Source organism: Anabrus simplex, chromosome X (genome assembly GCF_040414725.1).
Source record: "Anabrus simplex isolate iqAnaSimp1 chromosome X, ASM4041472v1, whole genome shotgun sequence".
Classification (NCBI taxonomy): domain Eukaryota; kingdom Metazoa; phylum Arthropoda; class Insecta; order Orthoptera; family Tettigoniidae; genus Anabrus; species Anabrus simplex.
The window spans coordinates 48643497-48668272 of record NC_090279.1 but is presented as its reverse complement, the minus strand read 5'-3'; positions in this window follow the sequence as shown (position 1 = coordinate 48668272).

Sequence of the window (24776 nt, the reverse complement as noted above, 5' to 3'; positions counted from 1 at the left end):
TATACCAGAAGCACAATGAACGTGTTTTTTTTTTTTTTTTTTTTTCCTGATCAAGTTTTGATTCAAACTGTAGGCTAAGTACCGATAAGCGTTGAATGTCCAGGTATTTTTAAATATTTCACTTTATTTTACGTACACTGTTCTTAGTGCTAAACAAATGTGTGACAATTCATAAAAATACTTTAGTTAGGCCACATGTCCGTACCATTGTCTATAGTTTCATATATTATTATTATTATCATTATTATGACAAAGAAAGCTTGTAGTTTTACATACTCGATAATCACACTATCATAAGTGATGAAACCCCACATTTTATGTGAAATCTGAACCACCAGACGTGACTTCCACGTCGAAAATCGCAGGTGCATTAATCAGGACTTGAACCCACTCCGTCTTGATGGTCGCATGCAGTTTGACCGCTGCACCATCACTCCCCTTATTTATTATTATTTCCTGCAAAATTAAATATACATTTTATCATTCAGTGATCGTATTTGATGCGGAGTTAATGATTTATTAGCCCCTCATGCCATAGCGCAGATTCACGTGTAATCCCGCGACACTGTCAAGTAAACGCGACAATCGCTTTTAAATATATTTGACAGACATTATGCAACTTACACATTTAGTTTTTTTCACAAAATGTCCTTGTAAACAATATATTAACATCACTAATAAAAGTTAAGTTGCCACAATTCGCAGAATTTAGAAAAAAACGTAAAGGTATGCGAAGTTAAAATCCGTCCCATGTAAACACCGATCGCTACGTTTAAAAGTTTGTAAAATCGCATACATCGGGTTTATAACAATGACATTTGTGGGGGTTATTGAGTATCACCTAGACATTATGCAAACTCAATTTGTTTAGATGGTAAGTTTCATGTGTATGTTAAAAGGAAATGTACAAATGTTAACACGCAATGCCTGGAATTGGCCATATACACACTGTATATTGGTTGAAGTGTACTATCAGAATCAATAAGATCAGTATCAGCAACTGTACTCACATAGTTTATTTCACTCACTGCACTGACATGATCATCCTCCTCACTGCCATTTACATCACTTTCTGGTATATAGTCCGATTCGTCTTCACTGAAAACACCTTCACTTGAATCATGCTCGCTATATAAAATCACTTGTAAGAGCCAGTTATTACTTGGGTACTGTCACAGTGGAAACTAGCTCATTGTCGCAGCAGAACAGCCAACAGAATACTGCCGATATATTCTAGATGGGCTAGACCATTAGTCTCAGCCTAGGTATCAGCGTAACAAAGTGAAAATAAACAGCACAATAATGAAGAATGACTAATGAAATAATGAACGAAGCCATTATATCATAACAACACGGTTTTCATGAGCATAATACGAGAATTTCCTGTAAAGAAAAGGAAAGCGTAAACAGTACAAAATATGACATGGTAGAGTCTCGAGGACTTCCGTTAGGAGTTCTGGGGTTAATGTTATAGAAAATGTTGTAGGCCTAATTACAGTAAAGTGCATAGGGTAGGTGTCTCCTTGTTTTATTGTTGTCATTGTGTAAATTATGTGTGTTGGTGCAATTTGTCAATACAGGCAAGGATTTCTGGAAAAGTTCTGCTGAAAAGCAAACTACAATCTTTGATTATGTAAAAAATGAGGCACTGACAGTTGTGTAAATATGTACTGTATACAGGCAAAGTAACTCAGTATATTGTTATTGTGTAAATATGTTGTGGGTGACCCTGTTCAATTATTTCAAAAAATGACAGTTGTGTAAATAGGTCTATGTACTGTTTATAGGCAAAATAACTCCATATATATTTGTCATTGTGTAAATAATTTGTGGATGTTTTAATTTTTGTTGTGTGCTGGGAATCTATGGTTTTTGACTACTGTGTTAATTTGTTACATAAAATAGTGTACGCCTAATTACAGTATGGTGCATACTGGAAAATTGTACAAGGATAGTCACTTTACTGTGTTGTATATAGATAGATAGATTAGGAATTGTTGAGCCCTGCCTTCGCAGGGTTCCACACATAGGTCTGTGAAGACCGTTTGTGTCCCTTAAACCGGTTTCCCTAGTTCAGTCCTAGTGCTCCTATACAGGATACCAGTGTCCAGATGTTGGCAGGTTCACAAAATGAGCCAAGATATCAATGTCTTAGTGCTTGCAAGAGTCTCCTCCCTACCGCATCTTCTACACATCGGATCCTGGCTGATTTTCGTGATGTGTAGGTGTCTCTGTAAGGTATTGTGGCCTGTCAACAGTCCAACTACTATTCGTATTCTGGTCCTATTCAGGTTTATTAGAGCCTTTTTATATCTTTGGCTATGCCCTTCGATAAGTCCACGTGCCTGCCTTGCTGTGGTTAGCCTCTTCCTAATGTCTAAGTGAGACTGGTTTGTCCACTGGGATATTACCAGTTTCACACTTCGGAGTGATACTCCCAGGAACGGTTCTGGTCGTATAGAATGACCTTCTGAGCCTTGTTTTGCTAGCTTGTCAGCTTCTTCATTTCCACTGATTCCTGTGTGCCCAGGTACTGTGTTGTAATGCAGACGAAAGCAAGAGACTTTCTCCCCTCGTCATAGGAAAGTTTGATAAGCCACGATGTTTTAAGGGCATCGTTTACTTTCCGTGGAAGTACAGGGCATCTAAAATGCATCAGTACAGTCATCCAATGGACTTGCACAGGGAAGCCAGCATAGATTTCTCTTCGTCTTTGTCATGCTTATTTTTCCTTTCATTGCGTTTATGTATGTCAGTGAGTTATCGAAGTGCATTATTTGAATACTGTAAATGTACCTTGGGTACATATTGGAAATAGTTTTTTTTCATGACATTTGAAAGGTTTAAAATGTGAATCAAGGTTAATTGCATGCAGTAACAGGTCTTAGAACATTTTGTGACACAGCAAGGGTTGGCATTTCTGAATTAAGAGTTTGCGGTTAATTTGAAATCGCGTAATTCAAAGTCGGATTTTTGCGTCGCAATGAATTGACGAGGTTTCGCTGTATTACTGTCAGACTGTTGTGCCTCTCAGCGACATACATTCATGCCCCACTGTACCTGAAATGTTGTCTGTTGTACCGAATGGGGATTATCCACACTCCAACGGTTCCATTGTTGTGGAACCGCGCTTTGTCTGTAAACAAGTACGACAAATTAATGGCATAAATATTCCTTCAGAAATAAGACACTTTAAACACCCAAGAAATGTGCATGATGTGGTCTGGTAATCACCGACCTCATGACGCCTACAATTCGTTGGATAAAATACGTCCCTCTAAGTGAAACGCATATTACTTTACATTTCGTGGTAAAATCCATAAATTTCACACCACAATATTCAGAATTAATCACACCTTCATAATATACACAATCGACCTACCTTCATCTTGTCGCACCATATGAGTAAATTCGGACATTGCCATTACTGTGCAGACTACACTTTCAACTGTTGTCACAGGTCCATGAATGTGTACAGTGTTAAACTGATCATTCTCCGTGCAGTTCTCAATAATTCCACCAGAGTGCAGCACTATCCTTTAGTTGGTCAGGTAAATCCCAATGGACTTAACCTTTAGCTTTTAAATTTAGTGGGACCTGTGCATCCCACCGAGCCAACAGGTTAAAACACTCGATTATGTAGGGTATTTCTTTCAAACTCCAGAACTGAATGAGGAATAATATTTTGTGTGAATCTAAAAGAAATACTTTAGTAGTGGTCTTTAATTAACATTTATGATTTCTTTTTAGTGGGGCATGGTATCTGGATAACATTACTGTTGGTTGGTCACCAAGGAGGTCATGATTTAAATTCCAAACAATGAATGTTCATTTTTGTAATGAAAAGTAGTTTTGTCAAGAAAGAAGAATTTTCACAGCTTATGGAACAAGATGCATTATGCTCTCTGCAATTGACTTGTAAGGTGGTTGTTCTGTGACATGAGATTGTGAAAGTTTGTGCTAATCTTAGTTCATTTTGTATTTTAGTGATACCCGGTATTTCATCAGAATTTTTCTTCTGTTTCTTTTATATGTCTCAAATTAATGGTAATAAAGATGAACTGAAGGAGTGTTATTGTCTAAATCACAAACTGTATGAGGCATTCTTCTTTCTCAGTCCTAGCCAAACCCTCTTTCCTTTCAAATCAACATTGTGATTTTCCATACTTCTGCACTGATATAGCTGGACAATAGGTTGTGTTATGAACAGAAGTTTGCCCTTCTGTTCACAGGAAATAATACATGAAGAAGCTGTAAGTAAGTTTGCGACATCACACTCGACCCACGAGCAAAAATCAGTTGCTTTATTTTAGCCTAATCATTGGACTGGCGTGAATGTGATACAGTTAACGTAGTTCCACTATTTCACAACCCAAGAACGTATTAGGAGGGTTAGGAATGAACTGTTTGATTTTTGTGTTTATTTTTTAAGATGAGTTTCTATGTCATTCCTTTCTGTAAATAAGCACATGTGGTCATATGAACTTAAATAAAAGGTCAAAAGAAATATTCGAAGTGTTCCAAGGCAGATTGACTAAAACTGCAGTCATTTAAAATAACCCGAATACTGCACTTTGAACAAGAAATTCTAACACCAGCATTTTGTTGTAATTCGCAAAGGCGCTCAAGATAATGCGGCACTGTTCGCTTTCTCTCAGGATGCTTTGAGATCCTCCAGATTTTGGCCATTTCTCGAGCATGAGAAATTCCCATCCCTACTGTGCACAGCTTGGCAATACTGAGGTATGTGCTGGCAGGAATGGTGCCCAATTAGCTGTGCTATCGGCTTTTGTACACAGTGTTGACCTGTCTTGTGCAAGATTTTTGCTGATGCCGTTGATTGAATATATTGTATTTTATTGGAAGTGTATTTTCTCCATATGGTAGGTAATGGCAAGTGCTAAAACAAAGTTGTTCATAGGGAATGGAATTCCTTTTTGTGATTCAGAAAAGAGTGCAATTTCCTTTAGCTTGCCTTTCAAGCAAGTAAATGAACTTCAGTGGTAAGGAAAAATCAGACATTTATTAAGAACATCAGAAGGGATGTGATAATGGGATGAAGTTATCCACTCTGGGCAAAAACAGAGTATTAAATAAGGAAATTATACCAGATGATACAGGTAAGTGCATCATCGGACGGAACAAGGCGATCTGCAGTTTATACATCTCATATTCGCTGTTCTGTATTGCCACCAATATTGGTGTTGAATAAGGTGGATCTAGAATCATTTCTGTTACGGAGATATCCGTGGTAGGTAGAGGTGAAAGAAGGTGCGGGTGTGAATGGGTTTCAAGCTACGAAATTAACGTGCAATGTAAAATTAATTTAAAATTTAACTAGGTTATATTTTCTTTTCAAAAACAAGAGATAACAATCATAACAGGTACAGAGTAGCAAAAATGTAGGTACAATATTACTGGATTCGGGCTCAGTGCCCTTACTTCATAACTCTTGGGCAATCAGCCCCGCCTTACTCCAAAAAAAATTTTAGCCAAGGGGCAGAAAACCCCATTCATGCCCAGGAGCACTAGCTCCAAACATTACACATAAAGCCTGCACGAGGCATACAGAAACAAATTTCAAAGAGCGATCCGCTCTCAAAATTGTAAGCCTATCACAAGGCCACACCAAACTCTACCTTCAAGCTGTCCTCTAAGGACGTATTCACAGGGGTAAAATACCCAACCTACTGAGGTCTATTACATGAAAAGAAGGTTGATTACATGACCTCTAAAATAACAATTTGAGAGGAGGCGAACTTGCACTCCTAATACACTTTGTTTTTAAAACCTAATCTGGCTCTGGGCCGCTAACGCAAGGGCTAATCCCATACTACAGAGGTGACTTAGAGAAGAACACTTTACATTACATAAACGAAGAATAGTTTGAGAAAATAAGTTCACCTCAAAACAAATGTGAGTGGGAGCTCGAGAGGGTTAGCACTCTCTATCCCAATATGTAGCTTTACAAGAAAAAGATGAAAAGAGTAATTACATTTTAGGAAAAGGTTACATGATGGAAATGCTTCGAACCCGCCGCGAGTGTTAAACTGCCGACCTAGCAAGTAAAGAAGTTATTAATAGGCCATTACCTGGTGTTGAACGGCTGAAGAAGAAAGAGGCGCTTCCCGCCTCCTGCTATGTACTTAATACACTGAAAGATGGAACAGAAGTGGCTTAGAGACCCAAAAATCAGCAGTTTAAATACTCTCGCGGAAGTTTCTAGGCGTTAGGGGAAAGAAAACACCCTCCCACAAACTCTTTATTGGATAGGACCCCGCAACAGATTCAAGTTGGGGAAGATACATCTGATTGGATAGAAATTAATTGAAGAAATTCGGGATTGGATACATTCATAACAAGGGGAAGAAAGGGGTAAATATTGCCAACTTAAACAATGATAGAAAGAAATTTAACAAAGAACAAACTCTTGAAATTAAATTTTCTCCAAAACAATAGTTCTTTGACTCCGCACTAGGTTGCACTATTGTAGATCTTCAGTAGTGTCCTCTAGAAGAGAAAGTTCACACTTCTTCCTTCAAGCGAAACAAAAACACATCAAAAATGACACAGTTCAAAAACTCAAAATTTTCCACGTGGTGACATCTTCTGAGAAATTTGGAAATTAAGACCGTAGATAAAGTTCAGACTTCCTCCAGAAGAGGAGTTTCAACTGGCGCACATTTTAAATTAGCGGAGTGGAGGTGTACCGCCCGGTACAGACCTCCCCCCCCAAAAGTTCCTCCAGGGATGACACATGAAATCAGTTTGAAACAAGGTCCAAGTTATGCTGTTGATATTAAGATAACTTGCAGAAGTATTTGAGAAATTTCTTAATTCGGTTCCAAAATTTTGTTGTTGCAGGTGAAGTAAAGTCTTTATGTTTATTGAAGTTGAATTTCTGAAGATAAGCTTTTAATACTTAAAAGTGAAGGAAAAATTTGCAATGTCCATCAGATATTGCTGTTGAATTCCCAAATGTAGTTATCTCTTATAGTAACTGTCCATGTAGTTGATGTTGATGAAGTTGGATGGCCGGACCGGCCGTTGCAGCTTGCGTCCAAAAGGAGGCCGCTCGGACCCCTTAAGTACCCTGAGATACCGCTCGCCCGCACTATGAGGGGAGCAGAGGTGTTGAAGTACGCCGCGCCCGCGGTGAACAGATACAGGCTGCGGGCATGTAGCAGGACGTGCGCCGCACATCAGCCTTGGCCGGGGGGAGAGCTCCGGCTCGCCGTGCACATGTCGTCCTCGCTGGAGAGGAGGGGGCCCATCCCCCTCCCCAGTCGCTGCACGGCGCTGCGCGGCTGCGGGGGCGCTGAAACATTAAAGCTAGGCGGCAGAATTGTGTTGGACTATCATCTTCTTTGAGGGTACAGGCTTGTGGAGAGGTTGAGGGGCCAGCGGCGTGTAGATATCCATGGCATTTACTATTATGAAGCCACAGTGTAAGGTGGAGCAGGAGACGGGAGCGTGGTAATGGCCGTGGCAAGAACAGGATGGCAGTTTAACGGGTCGGGGCAGGTTTTATACAAGGCTTACATCTAAAACCAAAATATTACAGAAGGGACAGAATGCCTTAAAAGTGAAACTCAAAAAAAAAATATAACCTTCATATCCTTTCAAAATAATATGAAGCAAGTTAACACAGAAATTACACCGGTTTCACCTGGGACAGGTGAACTCTAAATATCCTCTCGGTGGCTGGATTACTTAGCAATAAGGTAACCGGCGTAAGAAAATCGAGAATGATACAAGGCCCATGAAATCTGGGGGCAAGCTTGCCCGCGGGAACAAAATTCTTGACCATTACTTGGTCGCCTACCTTCAAAGGGGTGGGTCTCCGTCCACGATCATACCTTTCCCTAACCTTTTCATGAGACACTTTAAGATTGGCTTTAGCCTTCTTCCAAAGATTTTTAATGCTGTCCGGATCTATTGTCTCGGGTAGAATGTCATTCAGAGACCAGAGGTTAGAGAGCGGCGAGTTGGGAACAAACTTAAACATCAAAGAAGCTGGAGTAAACTTGTGAGATTCATGAACCGCCGAATTCAAAGCAAAAGCTATCCAATGCAGGGACGTGTCCCACCTGGACGGATCTTCATGATGATAGGCAATGAGTGCGGACCTGAGATTACGGTTAACCCGTTCAGCCAGAGATGGTTGAGGGTAATAAGCAGAAGTAGTTACATGAGAGATGGACAAGTCAAAACAGAATTTACGAAATAAATTTGATGTGAACGCCTTAGCATTATCAGATACAATATATTGACACGGACCAAAAGAAGCAAAAATAGAATTTAAGCAGGTAATGGTAGACTGAGCGGTAGCCAGTTTAGTCGGAAATAACCAAGAAAATCTTGTAAAACCATCTACACACACAAAGATGAACTTGTTGGCATTGCCCTTTGACTGGGGGAAGGGTCCCACATAATCAATATACAGGCGTTCCATGGGGCGCGACGCTTGATGAGAAGACAAAAGGCCTACTTTAGTGGACATGGTGGGTTTACTGATCAAACAAGATTTACAAGCTTTTACGAGTTCCCGAATTTCACCGTCCATACCTTTCCATATGAACATTTCACGAATCTTTTCACGAGTTTTAAAGATTCCAAGATGCCCCCCCAATGGGGTCTCATGATAATACTTGAAGATCATAGGTACAAGAACCGCTGGAACAACAACTTTCATCATCTTATCATGCCTCGAAGGGCAACATAGAACACCATTCCTCAGAACATAAGGGACAACATGTTCCCCAGAAGAAAGGGTTTCCATTATCGAAGCCAGCGTCGGATCTTCACGTTGGTATTTCTCGATATCCCTAAAGAGCATGGGAGCATCTGTTAGGATGGCATTAACCTTAGATAGTATGGACTCGGAAGGTGATGAACTGTCGACCGGTTCATGGGTCTCGACCTCGTTTGAAAACATACGGCTGAGTCCATCAGCCACAACATTTTCGGTACCTCTGATATGCCTGACATCGAATTGGAAGGCGGAAATACGGATGGCCCAACGGGCTATACGACCAGTACGACGCGGTCTACCTAAGACCCAGCTTAAGGCTTGGTTATCTGTCTCCAGGTCGAATTTGACATGTTCCAGATAGAGACGGAACTTTTCTAAGGCGAATAAGACTGCCAACCCTTCGAGCTCATAGATGGAATACTTGGCTTCTTGAGCCGATAGAGTCCTAGATGCATAGGCGATGGGACGCCTCCCTAGTTCAGTCTCTTGAAGAAGGACTGCAGCTACAGCTGACGACGACGCGTCCGTTTGGACGATGAATTTCTTCGAGAAATCAGGCATAGCAAGTACAGGGGCATTACAGAGAGCTAATTTAAGATCTTCGAAAGCGGCTTGTTGAGAAGGTCCCCACTCGAATTTGATGCCTTTCCTACGAAGAAGGTTTAAGGGCGCCGCTCTATTAGCGAAGTTAGGAATAAACTTCCTGAAGAAATTCACCATACCAATGAATCTAGCGATACCTTTGATGTCCTTAGGAGGTTTAAAATCACGGATGGCCTGTGTTCTAGAATGATCGACAGCTACCCCATCGGGTGACACAATATGCCCTAGGAATGACATAGAGGGCTTAGCAAAGGCAACCTTGGACAACTTGACAGTTAACCCAGCCTTACGAAGGCGATTCAGAACTTCTCGCAGATGATCTAGATGTTCTTCAAAAGTCTCGGAAAATACGACGACATCATCCAAGTAGTGATATAAGTACTCAAATTTGATGTCGGAAAAGACCCTATCTAGTAGCCTAGTGAGCACAGCTGCCCCCGTGGGGAGCCCGAAAGGCACGCGGTTGTATTCGTATAAGTTCCAGTCCGTGGCAAACGCTGTAAGATGTTTAGACTCTTCGGCAAGGGGAATTTGATTATAGGCCTGATTCAAGTCCAAGATGGTGAAGAACTTGGCCTTACGAAACCATGAAAAGCAAGAATGAAGGTCGGGAAGGGGCACAGATTGCAACACCACCTTCCGATTGAGAGCCCTGTAATCAATGACAGGCCTGAAGCCTCCTTGGGGTTTCGGGACTAGAAAAATAGGCGAAGAATACGCTGACTTAGAGGGCCTAATAATACCATCCTTCAACATCTGATCGATGATTTCTTTCAGAGCCTTCATTTTAGGTGGAGATAGCCTATACGGTGGAAAACGGACAGGAATCGAATCCGTGACCTCAATTTTGTATTCAATAAGGTCAGTAACACCAAGAGTATCAGAGAACACCTCGGGAAACGACTGACACAGTTTCCGAATACTATCAGCCTGCTCCTCAGGTAGATGTCTAAGGTCTAACAACATCTCATCCTGGGTAGGCGAAATAGATGAACATGATACAGAATTACACTTTAACAAGGGAATTCTACAATTGGACGCAAATTTGAATGTGCACGACCTACTCTGGAGATCGAGCACAAGACCAGTGTGAGAAATGAAGTCCGCTCCCAATATGATGGGGCAAGACAGGTGCTTAGCCACAAACAATTTAATTTTCCATGTAAATTTAAAAATACGAATTTTGACCAGTACGGAACCTAGAATTTCTAATGGCGATGAATTAGCCGAAACATATTGAATAAGAGCTGAGACATGGTCAGGTAGTTTACAAACAGATTTCAATTTAGAATACCATTCAGCCGAAATAATCGAACAAACACTGCCTGAATCTAAGAGAGCTGTTATAGGCTCGTTATTTAACTCAATCTTAAGAAAAGGAACAGGTGCGGGGGTATCCGCCGCAATCCTAAGACATTCTTTAGGGCATTCAAAAGATGAATTTGAAGGCTGATTGTTCTCTGCATTTACAACCTGTTTACTAGGGGCTGAGTCTCGGGAAGATGGATTAGTCGACTCAGCCGATGCCACTAGTCACTTTTTATTATTGGCATAGGTGGAATTTGCACCAGAAGTTGAGCAGGAGGGGGTGCTATTTGAGTTTGGGCAATTTTTGGCGATATGTGAGAAGGCCCCACACTTAAAACAGCCTTGTGATGAACCAGCTCCATTATTTGCCCTACTAGACTTGATCAGAGGACACTTATTGCGCAGATGGTCAGGCGACCCGCAAGCATAACATTTACGAGGGGTGACTGATCGGCGAGGTGGAAGCCGAGTATTACTAAAAGAAGGCGGGGGTTCTTTTGCCACACGCAAGGAATCGGCATACCTAACTCCTTCCGCAGAGACGGCTAATGCTTCCAGTTCAGAGAAGGTTTGCGGGCACGCCGCGAAACACAAATATGACCTGTAGGGTGGTGAAATCCCTTCGACAATAGCTTGCACGATCTGATCCTCAGGGAAGTGGAGAGCAAACACCCTAGTATAAAACTTAATATCTTGGATGAAGTCTGCCAGGTTTTCATCCAAGCGCTGTACCCGATAATAGTATTTCTGAATAAGAGATGACCTCGCGCGGGCAGGAATAAAATTTGCAAGCAGATGTGCATGGAAATCTTCGATAGATGACTGTTCAGCTATGGCTCTTACTATTTTATCTGAGAGAACCCCAATAGCATAAGGATAGATAATTTGCAAAATTTGACATGGGGAAAGAGAAAACACAAGGGCATGATCCTGAAATTCCACTAGAAATCTTAAAAATGAAATTACGTCACTGGTGGTATTAACGGAAAACTTGGATATACCTCTGAGCAACATTGCCAATGGATGAGGCAAGCTGCTAAACCCGGGCGACATAGTAGGTAAAGGTTTCAATGGCAAGGAAGTTAATTCAGCACGTACATTGTTCAACGATGTGCGGCGTTCAGACTCGTTGTCCAATGGGGCAGAGATAGTTTGAGCAGCAACGGTTATCCTATTGCCTTCTCCCTTAGCAGGTTCTTCCTCGCTACTTACATTCACTATGGTGGGCTGATCAGATTTGGGAGGAACTTCCCCAGTTAACAATTGAGTGACTTTACTAGACAATTCAGAGATAGTTTCAAGGAGCGTATTAGCTTGCTTCCTCTGAACGTCATTCACCTTCAGAGACAACAGATCATTAACTCTATTTGAAAAGTGATATAATCTGCCTTGCACACGCTTAATTTGGTTAGGAGACGGATCATTTTCATCAAAAAAACTAACTACGGAAGCTAGCCCAGTAATATTCTCCGTGATCGTGGAAAGAGAGTCGTCAATTTCTTTCTCTCCCAAATTGGGGATGGAAATGGGCAAATCAAGGGACTCTCTAAGCTTGTTAGTGTCTATTGCAACCGTGCCTCCAGATTGAACGTTTCTGATAGTTAACTCGTATATCAACTCCTCTTTGCGCAAATAGTTAAGGAGGAGAACATCGCGAGGGCCGGACATGATGACAGAACAAAAAAAAAAACTCAAAAAATTCCAGCAACTGAGAAAATTGTTAGAGTTCGAATTAAAGCAATGTTTAGCCGTCAAAAGGGGCTAAATTGAGACCCATTCAACCACGCTCTGCTACCACTTGTTACGGAGATATCCGTGGTAGGTAGAGGTGAAAGAAGGTGCGGGTGTGAATGGGTTTCAAGCTACGAAATTAACGTGCAATGTAAAATTAATTTAAAATTTAACTAGGTTATATTTTCTTTTCAAAAACAAGAGATAACAATCATAACAGGTACAGAGTAGCAAAAATGTAGGTACAATATTACTGGATTCGGGCTCAGTGCCCTTACTTCATAACTCTTGGGCAATCAGCCCCGCCTTACTCCAAAAAAAATTTTAGCCAAGGGGCAGAAAACCCCATTCATGCCCAGGAGCACTAGCTCCAAACATTACACATAAAGCCTGCACGAGGCATACAGAAACAAATTTCAAAGAGCGATCCGCTCTCAAAATTGTAAGCCTATCACAAGGCCACACCAAACTCTACCTTCAAGCTGTCCTCTAAGGACGTATTCACAGGGGTAAAATACCCAACCTACTGAGGTCTATTACATGAAAAGAAGGTTGATTACATGACCTCTAAAATAACAATTTGAGAGGAGGCGAACTTGCACTCCTAATACACTTTGTTTTTAAAACCTAATCTGGCTCTGGGCCGCTAACGCAAGGGCTAATCCCATACTACAGAGGTGACTTAGAGAAGAACACTTTACATTACATAAACGAAGAATAGTTTGAGAAAATAAGTTCACCTCAAAACAAATGTGAGTGGGAGCTCGAGAGGGTTAGCACTCTCTATCCCAATATGTAGCTTTACAAGAAAAAGATGAAAAGAGTAATTACATTTTAGGAAAAGGTTACATGATGGAAATGCTTCGAACCCGCCGCGAGTGTTAAACTGCCGACCTAGCAAGAAAAGAAGTTATTAATAGGCCATTACCTGGTGTTGAACGGCTGAAGAAGAAAGAGGCGCTTCCCGCCTCCTGCTATGTACTTAATACACTGAAAGATGGAACAGAAGTGGCTTAGAGACCCAAAAATCAGCAGTTTAAATACTCTCGCGGAAGTTTCTAGGCGTTAGGGGAAAGAAAACACCCTCCCACAAACTCTTTATTGGATAGGACCCCGCAACAGATTCAAGTTGGGGAAGATACATCTGATTGGATAGAAATTAATTGAAGAAATTCGGGATTGGATACATTCATAACAAGGGGAAGAAAGGGGTAAATATTGCCAACTTAAACAATGATAGAAAGAAATTTAACAAAGAACAAACTCTTGAAATTAAATTTTCTCCAAAACAATAGTTCTTTGACTCCGCACTAGGTTGCACTATTGTAGATCTTCAGTAGTGTCCTCTAGAAGAGAAAGTTCACACTTCTTCCTTCAAGCGAAACAAAAACACATCAAAAATGACACAGTTCAAAAACTCAAAATTTTCCACGTGGTGACATCTTCTGAGAAATTTGGAAATTAAGACCGTAGATAAAGTTCAGACTTCCTCCAGAAGAGGAGTTTCAACTGGCGCACATTTTAAATTAGCGGAGTGGAGGTGTACCGCCCGGTACAATTTCTTTTAAAGGTTGCTGTATAACAAGATGAGTCACCAACATCTGAGGTAAGTATTGCATTCAATAGGGTTTAAATTTAAGAAGATGAAAGAAACTACATTGCTTAAGAGAGTGGTGTACCTGAGAACAGAGGATAACAAGATCTGTCCTATTTTTTTATGAAACTTGTATCCGTCCATCATATACTTTAATGAAGTTTCAGGAGGACGATGCACTAGGTTTTCTGTATTTGAACAGCGCAGGTCAGGGAGATTATATGCAGGTGGTAAGGAAAGGTTTGGACTATGCATGTTGAAATAAACTATGAAGGTCTATAACTTCATCACTTGACTTAAAAACAGCTTGTACCAAACATGTCAGATGTGTCTTAGTGATGGACAATGTGTTGTACTACACCCATGAGATTAATGAAGTATCATCATGTGGCAGGAAATAAAATTTAAAAGAACTGGCTAATGACAAGAGTCCTGTGAAGCACCTAATTGCTGACAAAAATATGTACCAGTTACTCGAGGATAAAGAGCGCATCACCACAGATAAGTATGAACTTTACAAGTTGAGTACTGGAAGCGTAATGGGCAGCTTGAAGAACTCATACCTGTTGGTAGGCAGTTGTAGTGATTCAAACTCTGAACGTGACAGAGTACTACTATAAAGCTTTGTGATCACATCTGAACAGGATATTCATTACTTCATATGGTAAGATAGATTTTGTTTATTTGTACAGTAAATTGTCCTAGTGTTAACAGCCGGCTATGGCTGTTGCTCTTAACTATATCGGTAACGTCATACTCGTCTTGCCCACTAGCTGATGGAACTGGCACTTACATCGATCTATTGGCTTCGAGGATATACCGGGCGAGTTGGCTGTTCGGTTAGGATCTCGCATCCGGGAGATAGTGGGTTTGAATCCCACTGTCGGCAGGCGTGAAGATGGTTTTCCGTGATTTCCCATTGTCACACCAGGCAAATGCTGTGGCAGTACCTTAATTGAGGCCACGGCCGATTCTTTCCCATTCCTAGGCTTTTCCTGTCCCATCGTCACCATAAGATCTATCTGTGTCGGTGCGACGTAAAGCAACTACCTTAGAGGATATTCCGTCAACTACCCGACAGTCAGCGTAGAGTTGCTGGCAGTATCATCCATTCCATTACCATAGGGACGTACCCATCTCATCCTGTGCGTGTGGAATGGTTTAGAAATTTTAAATATTCTTGTACCGCTTTTTCCCACACCTGTGGGGTCGCACATGTGAATATGGTCCTGTTTTACAGCCGAATGCCCTTTCTGACGCCAACCCTATATAGAGGGATATAATCACTATTGTGTGTTTTCTGTGGTGGTTGGTAGTGTAGTGTGTTATATGAAGATGAAGGTGTTGGGACAAACACCCACTCTCTGAGCCAGAAGAATTAATCAGACGCGATTAAAATCCCTGATCCGGCCGGGAATCGAACCTGGGACCCTCTGAACCGAAGGCCTTAACGCTGACCATTCGGCCAAGGAGACGGACTTAGAAATTTTAAATATTATGATATGAAAACTAATTAAATATATGATTAACATTACAGGAAATAGATTGATATCTGAAATATATGTATACCAGACAAAAACAATGTTGCAGGAATAATTATAGCATTAAAATACATAGACCTATAATAATAAAAATTATGGTTACAATCTTCTTGTTATAACAATGATGACCGTGCGATTAGGAGCGCACGGCTGTGCGCTTGCATCCGGGAGATAAGAGTTCGAATCCCACTGTCGGCAGCCGTGAAGATGGTTTTGTGTGGTTTCCCATTGTCACACCAGGCAAATGCTGGGGCTTGTAAGGCCACGGCCGCTTCCTTCCAACTCCTAGGCCTTTCCTGTTCCATCGTCGCCATAAGACCTATCTGTGTCGGTGTGAAAAGAACCACTAGCACATAGCATGTCTGTAAATTGACTTAGGACCTCGGGTAAAGAAGTAAATGTTTGGTGTAGAACAAGTACTGGCTAGAGAAAGCAGGCAAGCCATGTAAACAAAGGAGTCCTTGTAAGGTGGTTGTCACATAATCTGTTTAATTTTATTTGGCTGAATATGGCCGTCCGCCTCTGGTGTAGTGGTTAGTGTGATTAACTGCCATCCCCGGAGGCCCGGGTTCGATTCCCACCTCAGTCATCCTGGAAGTGGTTTCCCACTTCTGCAAGCAAATGCTGGGATGGTACCTAACTTAAGGCCACAGCCGCTTCCTGGTCGATCCCTTCCAATCTTCCCATCCTCCCTTGCAAGGCCCCTGTTCAGCATGGCAGGTGAGGCTGCCTGGGCGAGGTATTGGTCATCCTCCCAAGTTGTATCCCCCTATGCAGAGTCTGAAGCTCCAGAATACTGCCCTTACTTCATCACACTGCACTCTATATTGGCCGTGAAGGTAAGTAGTGTTGATAAGTAATGAAGAACAATTTTCATTTCTTATCTATCTACGGTACTCTTATCTCACAGACCTACTGAATCCTACTCGTCAGCAAGTTTTGACAGTTTCCCAGAATTCCTGAGCTTTGCAATCATTTTCTTCGTGCTTACAGTTATTTTTAAGACCGATATACTCATCTATTTCTATCTTTTTGATAGCCGACATAAGACCTAAGGTACTTCTTCAAATCTCTCCCAAACTTTGAATGGAAATATTCATATTTGGGCGTGTGGCATCAAATCACCAGTACCTCTAACCAGAATTAAATTTCTTGGTAGAGCCGGGAATCGAACCCGGACCACGGGGTGTAGCCAACAGTGTTAACCAATACACCACAAGGCTTACATAATAATAGCAACCCTTTCATCGGGTGTATTTTTAGAGATGCTGGGTGCCTGAATTTTACGCACCATAATGTGCCAGTGGATCTACCCACCCCACATACGGGTGTCTGATATTTATACACCATTACATGCCAAGAACTATTGTAGGACTTGATGCTCAACTATGGGTAAGACCTATCAGACGTACTGTATTTGCCACCTCATTTATTTTTTACAAGCATCAATAGGTACTAATCCTCGGTATGTTGATGGAATTCAATTTCATACTGTCGTTGAGCTAAGGGAGAGTACCGTAACATTAACTTTTCTGCGAGCGGCTTGGATGTGAATCCCTTCTCTTTTACACAGGTACTTCAAATTCCACACAGTAGAAAACACAATTAGCGTGATTAGCTGCCACCCCCGGAGGTCCGGGTTCGATTCCCGGCTCTGCCACGAAATTTGAAAAGTGGTACGAGGGCTGGAACGGGGTCCACTCAGCCTCGGGAGGTCAACTGAGTAGAGGTGGGTTCGATTCCCACCTCAGCCATCCTGGAAGTGGTTTTCCGTGGTTTCCCACTTCTCCTCCACGCAAATGCCGGGATGGTACCTCACTTAAGGCCACGGCCGCTTCCTTCCCTCTTCGTTGTCTATCCCTTCCAATCATCCCATCCCTCCACAAGGCCCCTGTTCAGCATAGCAGGTGAGGCCGCCTGGGCGAGGTACTGGTCATTCTCCCCGGTTGTATCCCCGACCCAAAAAGTCTGAAACTCCAGGACACTGCCCTTGAGGCGGTAGAGGTGGGATCTCTCGCCGAGTCCGAGGGAAAAGCCAACCCTGGAGGGTAAACAGATTAAGAAGAAGAAGAAAACACAATAATGTCATTCTCTCTCTCATTGCAAGGAACATATTATCTTCAAAGCTGGATCTTACGTCCATAAAGGCTAGAGCACCATGAACTTGCATATTTTTAGGCAGAGGCGGCAAGTTTCTCCACTTGGCTGCAATGTTTCTTTTTATTCCCCCCTATTAAACAATCAAACAAGTGCTTAGCGTCACCAAGTATCGGTCTGTCCTTTCTTACAAACTTTGACGGTAGTTCACATATCTCGTCACGCACCTTTCTTATTACACTGTTTAAAATAATTTCTCGATTGATCTTACAACACGGTTGAACTTATCTTTGCTCGAATACCGGTACATCCATTTCTGGCCATGTTGCATTAACTCACACTTACGAAATGTATTCCTATAACTCGTTATTCTTTACCTCTCTTGATTGTACATGTTAACTGCACTGATCACTTCTACGAAAACTCAGGGAGTCCTGGAGCAGTCGACTCGGGTCACCCGTCAATCATCGCTCAACCAACATTTCAAGGGAGGTAGTGTAAGAGGACTTACCATCTAGAAGGATAATTCGTGTGGGGGTGAAAAATGACACTCTGCCCCCTGAGATCATTTTTGATAGGGGAGGGGGCAGAAAACACCTTGCCCCTACCAAAGTCGGTGCCACTGAAGATTACACAAGATACCTTTCACCAGGATTTACAGGTATGAGTGTTAAAACCGAATATAGCAACAGCAATTTGAAGAATAAGCAAGTGATGCATAAAATGGGCTAAATTGAATCAAATCTGGCTTTAAAACAATAGCCTGTCAGTAGAAAATTACCGGCAACACTCAAAATTATTTCTTTTTAAAGTCCTCAGAGTATAAAAGTAGTAATTTTCTTTGAATCACCAAACCAAACCCCATGGCACTCCAGCCCTTGAAGGGTCTTGGCCTACCAAGCGACCGCTGCTCAGCCCGAAGGCCTGCAGATTACGAGGTGTCGTGTGGTCAGCGCGACGAATCCTCTCGGCCATTATTCTTGGCTTTCTAGACCGGGGCCGCCATATCACCGTCAGATAGTTCCTCAATTCTAATCACGTAGGCTGAGTGGACTTCGAACCAGCCCTCAGGTCCAGGTAAAAATCCCTGACCTGGCCGGTAATCGAACCCGGGGCCTCCAGGTAAGAGGCAGGCACTTTACCCCTACACCATGGGGCCGGCTCTTTGAATCACACTGGCAGCTATTCTTAACATTCAACATTGTCACTATCTGCTTATTTAATATTACCGTACTCTTAGTATCTGTGAAGCCAAATAAAGTAATATGATGCATGAACTGTTTTATTCTTTGCAATTGCCGAGAGCTAGTTTTGGGTAGGAAGCAGTCTTGCCAAACACATTCTTTGTTTTACAGGACTAAGTACATCTTATTTCAGACCTGTCCGACTCCATAGCTAAATGGTTAGCGTACTGGCCTTTGATCACAGGAGTCCCGGGTTCGATTACCGGCACAGTCGGGAATTTTAACCATTCCCCTGACACAGGGCCATCATCATTTCATCCTCATCACGAAGCGCAGGTCGCCTACGGGAGTCAAATCAAAAGACCTGCACTAGGCCTCTCCGGAGGCCACACAACATACCATTATTGAAATCCTTTCAGGATAAAATGGGAAATGAATTCAGTCAAACGGGACAGCTCTTAACATCGAAAGAAAAGGTCTTTCTTTTTTAGCTGGTTCCGCAGCATCACTCAAAGCACGGCTGGAGCCATGACATTCAGTCACTAGCCGGTATAATGCGCGCTTTTCCTCACCACTACTCACGGCAATTCACACTTATATAAATCTATTTCTAGTGAAACTATTAGTCTAAAGCCTACCTGGCATTACACTGGATGTTCAAAATGTTGCCCCTCAGCTGTCAAACACGCCTGACACCTCGTAAATAGGTTTGCAGACACTCGGCGAATCTCAGCCCGTGTGATGTTCGAAATAACTTGTGTAATGTTCTCTTGTGTGAGAGTGGTTTCTTTTTCTATTTGTTTTACGTCGCACCGACACAGATAGGTCTTATGGCGACGATGGGATAGGAAAGGCCTAGGAGTGGGAAGGAAGCGGCCCTAGCATTTTCCTGGTGTGAAAATGGGAAACCACGGAAAACCATCTTCAGGGCTGCCGACAGTGGGGTTCGAACCCACTATCTCCCGGATGCAAGCTGACAGCTGCGCACCCCTGATTGGACGGCCAACTCGCCCGGTGTGTGAGAGTTGTTCATATACACTTTTCCCTTCAGCATCCCCTAGAGGTAATAATCACAGGGATTTAAATCATGAGATCTAGGGGGATAATTAACCACACGATCTTCGAAAACTTCCCGCATTACCTCCATAGACCGATTAACAGCGTGTGCCGTCGCATTATCTTGCATAAAGTAACCATTAGGCCTACTCCTTTCTTCTTCCGTCAACTCTTGAAAGTGGTCTGAGAATGAGATCTATATATCGATCAGCCTTTATTGTTTCGCGGAAAAATATAGGCCCTATAATTCTGCGAGCTCTTATTGCGCACCAAACTCCTATTTTTACATCATGAAGTGGACGGACATGCAGCTGGTGGGGATTTTCTGCACACCAGTAGCAACTGTTTTGACTATTTGCATAGCCACTTAAGTGTAGCCATTCTTCATCACTATAAAATAAAAGTTCTGGGTCAACGTACCCATCGTGAACTGACTGAAGCAACCAGTTACAATACCGAACCCTAGCGAAACTGTCAGGTTCTCTTAAATATTGGGGAGGGGTGGGTTTGTATGGTTTTGCTTTGAACAGTTTTGTTGCTCTGTGGGCAGTAGATAAGGACACATTTGTAGAGACGAGAATTATAGTCACTAAAAACAGTTAAAATAGGCAGGCATATAGGCTCTAAAATTAGCCAAAATAGGCATGAAAAATACTTATAATTTAATAACATACTGTAAAAGGAATTTACAACAATTAATGTTTTCCGGTAACTATCTTGTTCCCCTGTCGGGCAGAATGTTTTGTACTGAGAGAAATCTCTCAATATCACAGGAAGTGATTGGACAAAACTTCAATGAAGCCACTTCATTTGGTTTAATTCAACCGCTGCATCTACCTCACCTCGAAGCACCCTGCCTACTTTTACCGTCGGGCCGATGACCTTCGATGTTAGGCCCCTTACAACAACAAGCATCAACTTTTACCGTCGTTTTCCATCATGGATTCTGCTGCAGGACTCTTGTGGAACATTTTGCTGACAGCGGCTACCTTCCCAGAGGTTCGGTCAAAACTTCTCCTGACTTCTTCCGGCCGGGCTGAGTGGCTCAGACGGTTAAGGCGCTGGCCTTCTGACCGCAATTAGGCAGGTTCGATCCTGGCTCAGTCCGGTGGTATTTGAAGGTGCTCAAATACATCAGCCTCGTGTCGGTAGATTTACTGGCACGTAAAAGAACTCCTGCGGGACTAAATTCCGGCACCTCGGCGTCTCCGAAAACCGTAAAAGAATTGACTTCTTCCACGACCCTAAATGACTCCACCGGGGGAAAGCCACTCGTCTCCAACTCGGTGATTGCTCCCGGCAGCTTGTTAAAGTTTGAATATGCTCCAGTTTATGCAGGGGATATTAGCTCCCACCACTGCAGTGCACAGGTCTACAGAAAATTGTTGTTGGTCGCTGTTCACAGTGGACTGGTAGAAAAGCTGCGATGACAACGCCTTCTGTACTCGTGTCAAATGCATAGCAGTATTTCTATGTTGATCTATATGGTATCTTTTCATATTTGATCTGAAAAATAAAAAAAATGGCTTAAATTACAATGTTTTTATATTTCTACAGCTGGGCTAATTGGCAATAATGCTTAGTATAAACATATTAATGGTGTATAGGCCTGGTGCGGGTCTTTTTCTCGTAGACGGCCTATTAGGCCACACACATCCAGCCCCAGAGCCACTGGAATTAACCAATTAAGATTAAAATCCCCGACCCGACCGGGAATCTAACCCGGGACCATGTAAACCGAAGGCCAGTATGCTAACCATTCGGCCAACGAGTCGGACAGTATAAGCATGCATTTCTTTCATAAAAAAGAGAAAGACTATTAGAGGTGATGTTTCTGGAAGTACAAAACTTTAAAGTAGGAACAAGGGAATTCGTAATTTACAAGGAAATATGCCCTCAAAAATGTTCATTTATAATCTGGCAGTGATGTAGTGGTTAGCGTGATTATCTGCCACCCCCGGAGGTCCGGGTTCGATTCCCGGCTCTGCCAAGAAACTCGAAAAGTGGTACGAGGGCTGGAACGAGGTCCACTCAGCCTCGGGAGGTAAACACCAGGAAAGTGCCGGAATGGTACCTAACTTAGACGCGGCCACTTCCTTCCCTCTTCTTTGCCTGTCCCTTGCAATCTTCCCATGCCTTCACACGACCGCTGTTCAGCATAGAAGGTGAGTCTGTCTGGGCAAGGTACTAGTCCTCCTCCCCAGTTGTATCCCCGGCCCAAAGTCCCACTGGACACTGCCCTTGAGACGGTAGAGGTGGGATCCTTCGCTGAGTCCGAGGGAAAACATACCCTGCAGGGTAAACAGATTAAGAAAGAAAGAAAAATATTTTAGTCGTAAATCTCTATTTTCACGGGAATTGAATCAGAGTTCAAAATGCTGATTTTTAATTTGCATCCACTCTATCACAAGAGACCACCGGCATGTTCTAACTCCTCGTTCGGTAATTAAATGATTATTTACATTTTAGCAATATAAATTATTGAAATTTCACGACTATACGTAAATTAATAGGCCTATAAATGCTACAATGAAATGGGATCGTAGGTGAGTCACAAAAGAGAGAAAAGCAACAAACGAACTTAAGCTTGGCAGAAGACTACCTTTCCATCCGTAGTGAAAATGGGATCCCCTGTGATCCACCGCTTCAGCCAATACGACTTCGACGATTTTTCTTTGCAATGAGAGTTTTTTTTACGTCACGCCGACGCCGTGTTTTGGGGACGATGGGATGGGAAAGGCCTAGGAGTGGGAAGGAAGTGACCGTGGCCTTAATTAAGGTACAGTCCCAGCTTTTGCCTGGTGTAAAAGTGAGAAACCACGGAAAACCATCTTCAGGGCTGCCGAGAGTGGGGCTCGAACCCCCTATCTCCCGGATACAAGCTCACAGCTGCTCGCTCCTAAGCGCACAGCCAACTCACCCGTTGATTTTTCTTCTGGCATTGTCACAGACACACTTCTTCTTCACAATAAATCACAACGTGTTCTGAAGGTAAAGCGTACGCGTACAACAGTTCACATAGAGAAGGAGGTATAAGGGTTCGACGTTGATTGGTTCTCACATATATCTTAGAAGTTGGAGGGGTTGAAGGCTTCCAGGTCAAATATTGTTCCTTGTTTCTCCTGACGGAAATTTCCTAAGAACTATTCCTGGTGACTTCCAAGAATTCCCATTTTTGTTCGTGGGGTAAACAGATTTTGAAAAATGAGAGGATAATACTGTCGAGCACATCATTTACAGTATAATGCACTGTAAGAAAATTGGCTTCTTTAAAATAGATTCAAAAGGCATCAAATAGGCAATTATAATCCAAATAGGCACAAACCCCTGAAACAGGCATTTATAGGCACAATAAAACCAACGAAATCTAGCTTAAAGAACCCTAAAACGGATTTATATCTCAAAAGCCTACGTTTCTGAACACAGGAATAAAATAGGCAAATTCCCGTCTCTACACATTAGCTTGTACGACGAGACGCGACAGGGATTTTGTTGGAGTTCTTTCCAAGTGAGCTCCTATTTCGCCAAGATTTTCCTCTGTTAAAACGGTTCGTCTCCTGCGTGATTTCTTGTTAAGAATGGACCCGATGGTGCGGAACTTACGTACCGTACTCCTATGAGGAGTGAGGATGCCAGGAAATTTCCTGTGCGTATGAAATGGTTAAGTAATTTTAAATATTCTTCTACTGCTTTTTCCCACACCTCTGGGGTAGCACATGTGAATCTGGCCCTGTTTTACGGCCGGATGCCCTTTCTGATGCCAACCGTATTGCGTGTTTTCTGTGGTGGTTGGTAGTATAGTATGTTATATGAAGATGAAAGTGTTGGGACAAACACCCACTCTCCCGGCCAGAAGAAATCAGACGCGCTTAAAATCCACGATTCGGCCGAGAATCGAACCTGGGACCCTCTGAACCGAAGGCCTTAACGCTGACCATTCGGCCAAGGAGTCGGACTTAGAAATTTTAAATATTGTGATATGAAAATGAATTAAATATATGATTAGGCCTCAAAAGAAGATTAACATTACAGGAAATAGATTGATATCTGAAATATATGTATACCAGACAAAGACATTGTTGCAGGAATAATTATAGCATTAAAATACATAGGCCTATAATAACAAAAATTATGGTTACAATCTTTATTGTTATAATATGATGACCGGGCGAGTTGGCCGTGCGGTTAGGAGCGCGCGGCTATGAGGTTGCATCCGGGAGATGGTGGGTTCGAATCGCACTGTCAGCAGCCGTGAAGATGGTTTTCCATGGTTTCCCATTGTCACACCAGGCAAATGCTGGGGCTGTTAAGGCCACACCCGCTTCCTTCCAACTCCTAGGCCTTTTCTATCCCATCGTCGCCATAAGACCTATCTGTGTCGGTGCGAAAAGAGCCGCTAGCACATAATATGATGTCTGTAAGTTTTGGTCTAAAGAAAAATATAATAATGTTGCTGGCTTCACGTCCCAGTAACTACCTTTATGGTTTAAGGAGACGCCAAGGTGCCGGAATTTAGTCCCACAGGACTTACTTTACGTGCCAGTAAATCCACCGACACAAAGCTGACGTATTTGAGCACGTTCAAATACCACCAGACTGAGCCAAGTTGGAGTTGGAAGACCAGCAACTCAACCGTCTGAGCCAATTACCTGGATGAAAAAAAAATTCACCATCAGAATGTTGGCCGGCAGGGTAGGAAAGTTTGTGGTAGACAGTTTCTAATCACTAGATTGCATGCCAAAAGCCTGGATTCAAATCCAAACCTTTTCGCAGTGTTCAAATGGAGTGAGGGGATATGATGCTGTTGATGGTCATTCGGCCGTCGGATGGCGACGTAAAGCATTGAGCAGACCCCTTGGTATTATTCGAGAGGAGTAGGCTACGTGCCGAAACCGGATTTCATCTCT